This window comes from Zea mays, chromosome 5 (genome assembly GCF_902167145.1).
Source record: "Zea mays cultivar B73 chromosome 5, Zm-B73-REFERENCE-NAM-5.0, whole genome shotgun sequence".
Classification (NCBI taxonomy): Eukaryota; Viridiplantae; Streptophyta; class Magnoliopsida; order Poales; family Poaceae; genus Zea; species Zea mays.
Genome location: NC_050100.1, coordinates 170,144,998 through 170,153,686, shown reverse-complemented (window position 1 = coordinate 170,153,686; position 8,689 = coordinate 170,144,998).

The following is an 8,689-nucleotide window of genomic DNA, read 5'->3' as shown; positions in this document are numbered from 1 at the left end:
CGGGATAACCGGCAGGGTATAAAATGTAACCCTCGTTATCCTGAACCATGGGAGCATTGCCCTTAACAAAGTTAGACAATCTTTTAGGAGAGGCATTAAGCTTGACATTGTCTCCCTGTTGGAAGCCAATGCCATCCTTAATGCCAGGGCATCTCCCACAATAGAGCATGCTTCTAGCGAATTTAAATTTCTCATTCTCTAAGTCATGCTCATTAATTTTGGCACTAAGTTGAGCTATGTGATCATTTTGTTTCTTAATTAAAGCTAAGTGATCATAAATAGCATCAACAATAATGTCTCTACATCTAGTGCAAATTGTAACATGCTCAAATGTAGATGTAGAGGGTTTGCAAGTATTTAATTCAACAATCTTAGCATGTAAAATAGCATTCTCATCTCTAAGATTGGAAATAGAAACATTGCAAACATTTAAATCTTTAGCCTTAGCAATTAATTTTTCATTCTCAATTTTAAGGCTAGCAAGCGATGCATTCAAATTGTTGATCTTAGTAATCAAACTCGCATTATCATTTCTAAGACTAACAATTGAATCTTCACAAATATCTAATTTCTCAACCTTAGCAATTTGTTTGGCATTTTCATTTCTAAGGTTGGAAATAACATCATGGCAAGTGCTTAGCTCACTAGACAATTTTTCACATTTTTCTACTTCCTGAGCATAAGCATTTTTTGTCTTAACATGCTTTTTGTTTTCCTTAATAAGGAAATCCTCTTGGCTATCCAAGAGTTCATCCTTCTCATGAATAGCACTAATCAATTCATTTAATTTCTCTTTTTGTTGCATGTTAAGATTGGCAAAAAGAGTAAGCAAGTTATCCTCATCATCACTAGAATTATCCTCATCGCTAGAGGTTGCATACTTAGTGGAGGATTTTGATTTTACCGTTTTCTTCTTGCTGTCTTTTGCCATGAGGCACTTGTGGCCGACGTTGGGGAAAATAAGACCCTTGGTGACGGCGATGTTTGCGGTGTCCTCGTCGGAGGAGGAGTCGGTGGAGCTCTCTTCGGAGTCCCACTCTCGGCAAACATGGGCATCGCTGCCCTTCTTCTTGTAGTACCTCTTTTTTTCTCGTCTCTTTCCCTTCTTGTCGTTGCCCCTGTCACTATCACTTGATAATGGACATTTTGCAATAAAATGACCGGGCTTACCACACTTGTAGCAAATTTTCTTGGAGCGGGGCTTGTAGTCCTTCCCCCTCCTTTGCTTGAGGATTCGGCGGAAGCTCTTGATGATGAGCGCCATCTCCTCATTGTCGAGCTTAGAGGCGTCGATGGGGAGCCTACTTGATGTAGACTCTTCCTTCTTCTCTTCCGTCGCTTTGAAGGCGACGGGTTGCACCTCGGATGTAGAAGTGGCGCCTTGCTCGATGATTTTCTTGGAGCCTTTGATCATCAATTCAAAGCTCACAAATTTTCCTATAACCTCCTCGGGAGACATTAGTTTATATCTTGGATCACCACGAATTAATTGAACTTGAGTAGGGTTAAGAAATACGAGTGATCTAAGAATAACCTTGACCATCTCATGGTCATCCCATTTGGTGCTCCCGAGGTTGCGCACTTGGTTCACCAATGTCTTGAGCCGGTTGTACATTGCTTGTGGCTCCTCCCCTTGGTGAAGCATGAAGCGACTGAGCTCCCCCTCGATCGTTTCCCTCTTGGTGATCTTGGTCACCTCGTCTCCTTCGTGCGCGGTTTTGAGCACATCCCAAATCTCCTTGGCGCTCTTCAACCCTTGCACCTTGTTATACTCCTCTCGACTTAGAGAGGCGAGGAGTATAGTGGTGGCTTGGGAGTTGAAGTGCCAGATTTGGGCAACTTCGTTCGAGTCATAGTCCTCATCCCCCGGCGATGGTACCTGTACTCCAATCTCAACAACATCCCAAATACTAGTGTGGAGTGAGGTTAGATGGTGCCTCATTTTGTCACTCCACATATTATAATCTTCACCATCAAACATGGGTGGTTTGCCTAATGGGACGGAAAGTAAAGGAGTACGTTTGGAAATGCGAGGATAGCGTAGGGGAATCTTACTAAACTTCTTGCGCTCATGGCGCTTAGAAGTTACGGACGGCGTGTCGGAGCTGGAGGTGGATGGCGATGAAGAGTCGGTCTCGTAGTAGACCACTTTCTTCATCTTCTTTTTCTTCTCGCCGCTCCGACGCGACTTGTCGTGTGAAGGGGATCCCTTCACCTTGTTGCCGGACTCCCCGGATGGAGCCTTCCCATGGCTTGTGGCAGGCTTCACCATCTCCTTCTTGGCGTGATCTCCCGACATCACTTCGAGCGGTTAGGCTCTAATGAAGTACCAAGCTCCGATACCAATTGAAAGTCGCCTAGAGGGGGGGGTGAATAGGCAAATCTGAAATTTATAAACTTAAGCACACACTACAAGCCGGGGTTAGCGTTAGAAATATAAACGAGTCCTAAAGAGAGGGCGAAAACAAATCACAAGCAAATAAGAGCGGATGACACGGTGATTTGTTTTACCGAGGTTCGGTTCTTGCAAACCTACTCCCCGTTGAGGTGGTCACAAAGACCGGGTCTCTTTCAACCCTTTCCCTCTCTCAAACGGTCACTTAGACCGAGTGAGCCTTTCTCCTCAATCAAATGGGACACTAAGTCCACTACAAGGACCACCACAACTTGGTGTCTCTTGCTTTGATTACAAGTGAATTGAGCACAAGAATTAGAGGAAGAAGAAAAGAAATCCAAGCGCAAGAGCTCAAATGAACACAAATGTCTCTCTCTCTAGTCACTAATTTGGTTGGAGTGATTCCGGACTTGGGAGAGGATTTGATCTCTTTGTTTTGTGTCTTGTATTGAATGCTATAGCTCTTGTATGAGATGTGAAGGCTGAAAACTTGGATGCGATGAATGGTGGGTGGTTGGGGGTATTTATAGCCCCAACCACCAAGATAGCCGTTGGTGGAGGCTGTTGTCGTATGGCGCACCGGACACTGTCCGGTGCGCCAGCCACGTCACCCAGCCGTTGGGTTCTGACCGTTGGAGCTTCTGATAGCTGGGCCACCAGACAGTCCGGTGGTGCATCGGACAATCACTGTTCATTGTCCTGTGCGCCTTCTGGCTCTGCTCTAACTTCTGCGCGCACTGTAGCACATTAACTGCTCGTTGCAGACGACCGTTGGCGTTGTGTAGCCGTTACTCCGCTGGCGCACCGGACAGTCCGGTGGCTACACCGGACAGTCCGGTGAATTATAGCGGAGCGGCTCCCAGAATTCCTGAAGGTGGCAAGTTTGGCGTTGGGTTCCCTGGTGCACCGGACACTGTCCGGTGGCACACCGGACAGTCCGGTGCGCCAGACCAGGGCACACTTCGGTTGTCTTTTGCTATTTTTATTTGAACCCTTTCTTGGTCTTTTTATTGGTTTTTTGTGAACCTTTTGCACCTGTAGAACTCATAATCTAGATCAAACTAGTTAGTCCAATTAATTTGTGTTGAGCAATTCAACCACCAAAATCAATTAGGAAAAGGTGTAAGCCTATTTCCCTTTCACCTTCACAGAAGCCAAGCACGTTAGAAGGCATGCAACATGAATGTCGAAATTCCTCAAGATCGCACGCGACGTCTTCGGGCGACCCTGCAGTTTAGCCATCGCGAGCAGCGGGAGGGCTAAGGCCCGGATCCTCCGAGATAAGCATGACCAGCAAGTAGGGAGGGAACAACAACCCTCCTACATAGGATGACGTGACCTGGGTGGGACCTCGTCCCAACCAGTCTCATGGCTAGGAGGGGTGACTGATCAAAGCTGGAGCACTAGACATGTTACCTCGAGGGAGGGCTTGGGCCCATGACCTCGAGGGCCAGCCCTTGACTCCTCGTCCGGAGAAGCCATGGGGTAAGACGAAAGAAAGATGACCTCTCCTCAGGCGATTGAGCCAGCCATCCTGCACAAGAAGCCATCCCTGGAGAACAACGAAAGAGGGAAGGGTTAGAGAGCTTCTAGAAACCACCCACCCTTCCCGCATTGGGCGACTTTTGAGTCGGTCCAAATGAGGACACTCTAAGGCAGGATGCTTGCCACGATCTATGATCAATCAAGGGGTCTCCCTGAAGGAATCGAGCATAGCAGCTTTCTGACAAGATGTCATCCCTAAAAAGCAAAAAGGCATTGGACAAAGCCGATTAAGGATAAAGTGGAGAGACCCTTTACTTATAGCAATTGACTAGTCCCCAAAAGGCCCATGACAGGTCTCGTGAATCCTACCTACCCTTGGACCTAACGCGCCTCAAAGCATATCAATCAGAAAATGACAAAGCAATCTTCGCCCAAACCGGGGGAAGCCACCAATAGGAGACACTCTCCCCTCGGGGGCTCGAGGGCTACTATAAGGGAAAAGATCCCTGGGCCCCTAGGGCCCACTAATCAGTAGAAGGATGAAGGGAAGATCCTCCCTGAAAGGACCCACCCCTGGATAGTACCGAGGCATTAAATCTAGGGTCGGGCAAGGCAGGCTAGAAGGGGGTTAGGCGAATTGAGAGGAAGCCGCTCAAGTGTATTTCACGCTTGACCCAGGACTGACCTACCATAAGTGACAGACTGCACTAACTACGCCTAGAACCAAGCCGCAATGTGAGAGTCGGTCCTCCTTCCACTAATGACCTATGAGCCCTAGGCCTGCGGCCCACTCATGACCTATCAACCCTAGGTCTAAGTGCACTTACCATCTACAGGGTGCGCAACACGCTGAGCCACGTCGAGACCCAGTGGTCGGCGTGGCACAAAGACAGTAATGATGATACTGGAGCTCTTTGTCTCCCATGCCCCCAGCCATAAAGAGCGCGACCAGGGAAGCCCAGACGACCGAGGCACATGTGGACAAGCACGACTTAACTAGGGCAGAACACCCCGTTTACCATGGCACCGTAGCTCCTTCCTTGAGAAGCTACCGGTAGCTAACCCCCACCTTGGCCTATAAAAAGGGGAGGTCAGCCAAAAGATAAAAGAGGCAGAAGTATGCAACTAACACGCACATGAGACACATAGATGACCACACCAGAAGACCCGGAGGACTACCGAGGCTGAAGCCAAGGAGTGAACCACCACGATGCCCAAGGCTTAGTAGAGAGAACCATATTCGTAATCCTTAGGTCTAAGCACACATAAGAGATTTGGGCGCTCCTCCCTCTATCGCCCGCTTGTAACCCCTACTATGAGCATTGAGCAACAAAGGTGCCGGTAGTGTGAGCTGCGTGAAGACTGGTTGTAGGGACATTCTTCGCAAACTAGTATAAACCTTGCGCCCACAGGGCACACCATCCGGACCCCAGAATGCACACAAACAAATTTACCTATCGGAGCTGGATCGAAAAACCGACAATGAGGCAAATAAGTTAGGGTGCCAGATCATTTTAAACATGAAGAGTACCAAGAAAGTTTGGATCCTAGAGGGGAAGTGCGAAATTAAGTGGACCTCAGAATTTGGAGACATGAAAAGGTTAGAGAGCATATCATGTGGTGCATCATATTGGATCATGTCACTGTAAAGTGGGTTAGTGATGGCGACATACCTAAATTCCCCTACCCATGTTAGGTAACTAGATTTAAATTGTTGCAATTCCCTTTTGCATCTAGTTACTCTATGCCTAGGTTACATATGAATCTTTAGAAATCATGTCATACAATAGGTAATTCATATGGTAGGATTGCTTGATTCATTCTTTACCCCTTGGAGAAAACCTACATAGTTTACATGGGCTAGACCACGACATATAGGTCTCTTTATATTGTCATCAATTAATATCATTTGGCATTTGACCAATTGTATCATTTGATTATCTAATGTGTACTAAACTCCAAATTTTATATAACTTATTCCTAATATCACCTACAAGTAATGCCCACATTCATGTGGTATTATCCTTCAAGTAATATTTTGACCTTAAAATTCAAAATGCATGCCATCTATAAATATTCCAAACTTGTATGCACATTTTAAGTGGAGATCACTTTATAAAGCTGATATCTTTGTGAATAACACTCTTTTCAATTTTATCATGTGTGCAGTAGTCTCATTGCAGTAAAATGAAGTCCCCAGATAAGCACCATGCTTTGATTTCAAATGGTATCATTCAAATTAGTATCAAGTCCAATTGACTCTCCACATTTGGTATCACTAAACTAATGTCATTATGTTGTGTGTCAATTGGTATCCTTTAACATGCTTTCTTCATGCATTATATAGACTAACTCTCTTTGTGATTTGATTTACCCACTATGCATATTATTTGCCATCCACCATATGCATGCATATACTTAGGGAGAGCTTAGTCTATGTAAAGAGAGAGTCAAGTTTTTGTGATCAATTTCATGGCATATACAAAGGACCATAAAAATTGACCATCCATTGTGCTAATACTATCTTCCTTTTCGATATTTGAGTCCAAGGGGGGATTTGTAGGGTTAAAAGCAATGCCAACCTAAAAAATACCAAAATCCAAATTTCATTTCTTATGGAAGTCGTATTTGTTAAAGGGGGGATTTGTAAGGAAAACTCTATATTGGAAAATGGTCCAAGGAACAAAGAAAATTGATTATGGAGTTAGGGGAGGCTTAAGTCCATAACACCACATAATGGGAATATTGACAAGGACAAGATAAGCTTCATCTATGCATTAATGAATCCTTTTGATAATTCTCGTCAGCTATCGACGAGAATTAACTAAACCCGACCATTATTTTTTGTCGGCCCAGAACCGATGAGAATTAACCTTATACCGACGGGAATTAGTAATTCCCGTCGGTTTAGGGCTAATTCCCATTGGTTCTGGGCCGACGGGAATTACCTGAATTCCTGTAGTGTAATTTCCAAATTTTATATAACTTATTCCTAATATCACCTACAAGTAACGCTCACATTCATGTGGTATTATCCTTCAAGTAATATTTTGACCTTAAAATTCAAAATGCATGTCATCTATAAATATTCCAAACTAGTATGCACATTTTTAAGTGGAGATCACTTTATAAAGCTAATATCTTTGAGAATAGCACTCTTTTCAAATTTATCATGTGTGCAACATTCTCATTGCAGAAAACTGAAGTCCCTAGATAAGCACCATGCTTTGATTTCGAATGGTATCATGCAAATTAGTATCAAGTTCAATTGACTCTCTACATTTGGTATCACTAAACTAACGTCATTATGTTATGTGTAAATTGGTATCCTTTAACATGCTTTCTTCATGCATTATACAGACTAACTCTCTTTGTGATTTGATTTACCCACTATGCATATTATTTGCCATCCACCATATACATGCACATACTTAGGGAGAGCTTAGTCTATGTAAATAGATAGTCGAGTTTTTGTGATCAATTTCAGGGCATATACAAAGGACCACAAAAACTGACCATTCATTGTGCTACTAATATCTTCCTTTTTGATATTTGATTCCCAAGGGGGAGAATTTGTAGGGTTAAAAGCAAGGCCAACCTAAAAAATAATAAAATCCAGATTTCATTTTTATGGAAGTCGTATTTGTTAAAGGGGGGATTTGTAAGAAAAACTCTATATTGGAAAATGGTCCAATGAACAAAGAAAATGGATTATGGAGTTAGAGAGAGGCTTAAGTCCATAACACCATGAAAGGGAATTAGGCGTACACCTATTTTCTAATTGATTTTGGTGGTTGAATTGCCCAACACAAATAATTGGACTAACTAGTTTTTCTCTAGTGTATAAGTTATACAGGTGTCAAAGGTTCACACTTAGCCAATAAAAAGACCAAGAATTGGGTTCAACAAAGAGAGCAAGGGATAACCAAAGGCAGCCCTGGTCTGGCGCACCGGACTGTCCGGTGCACCAGGGGACTTCACACTGAACTCTTCACCTTCGGGAAAATCCAGAGGCGCTCCGCTATAATTCACCGGACTATCCGGTGTACACCAGACAGTGTCCGGTGCCCCAGGGAAGAGCGACTCTGGAACTCGACAGCTTCGGGAATTCGCTCCGCTATAATTCACCAGACATGTCCGGTGTACACCGGACTGTCCGGTGAGCCAGCGGAGCAACGACTATCCGGCGCCAACGGTCACCTGCTACAGCATGAAATGCGCGCCAGAGCGCGCAGAAGTCAGGCACGCGCGTAGTGGCGCACCGGACACGCTACAGTGCATGTCCGGTGTGCCACCGGGCATCCAGGCGGGCCCAGCAGTCAGAGCTCCAACGGTCGGAACCCAATGGCCTGGTGACGTGGCTGGCGCACCGGACTGTCCGGTGCACCATGCGACAGTCAGCCACCACCAAACGGCTAGTTTGGTGGTTGGGGCTATAAATACCCCCAACCACCCCACATTCAAGTCATCCAAGTTTTCACACTTCCAACCACTTACAAGAGCTAGGCATTCAATACAAGACACACCCAAGTGATCAAATCCTCTCCCAATTCCACAAAAGCTTTAGTGACTAGTGAGAGTGATTTGTTGTGTTCTTTTGAGCTCTTGCGCTTGGATTGCTTTCTTCTTTCTCATTCTTTCTTGCGATCAAACTCACTTGTAATTGAGGCAAGAGACACCAATCTTGTGGTGGTCCTTGTGGGAACTTTGTGTTCCAAGTGATTGAGAAGAAAAGCTCACTCGGTCCGAGGGTCCGTTTGAGAGAGGGAAAGGGTTGAAAGAGACCCGGTCTTTGTGACCACCTCAACG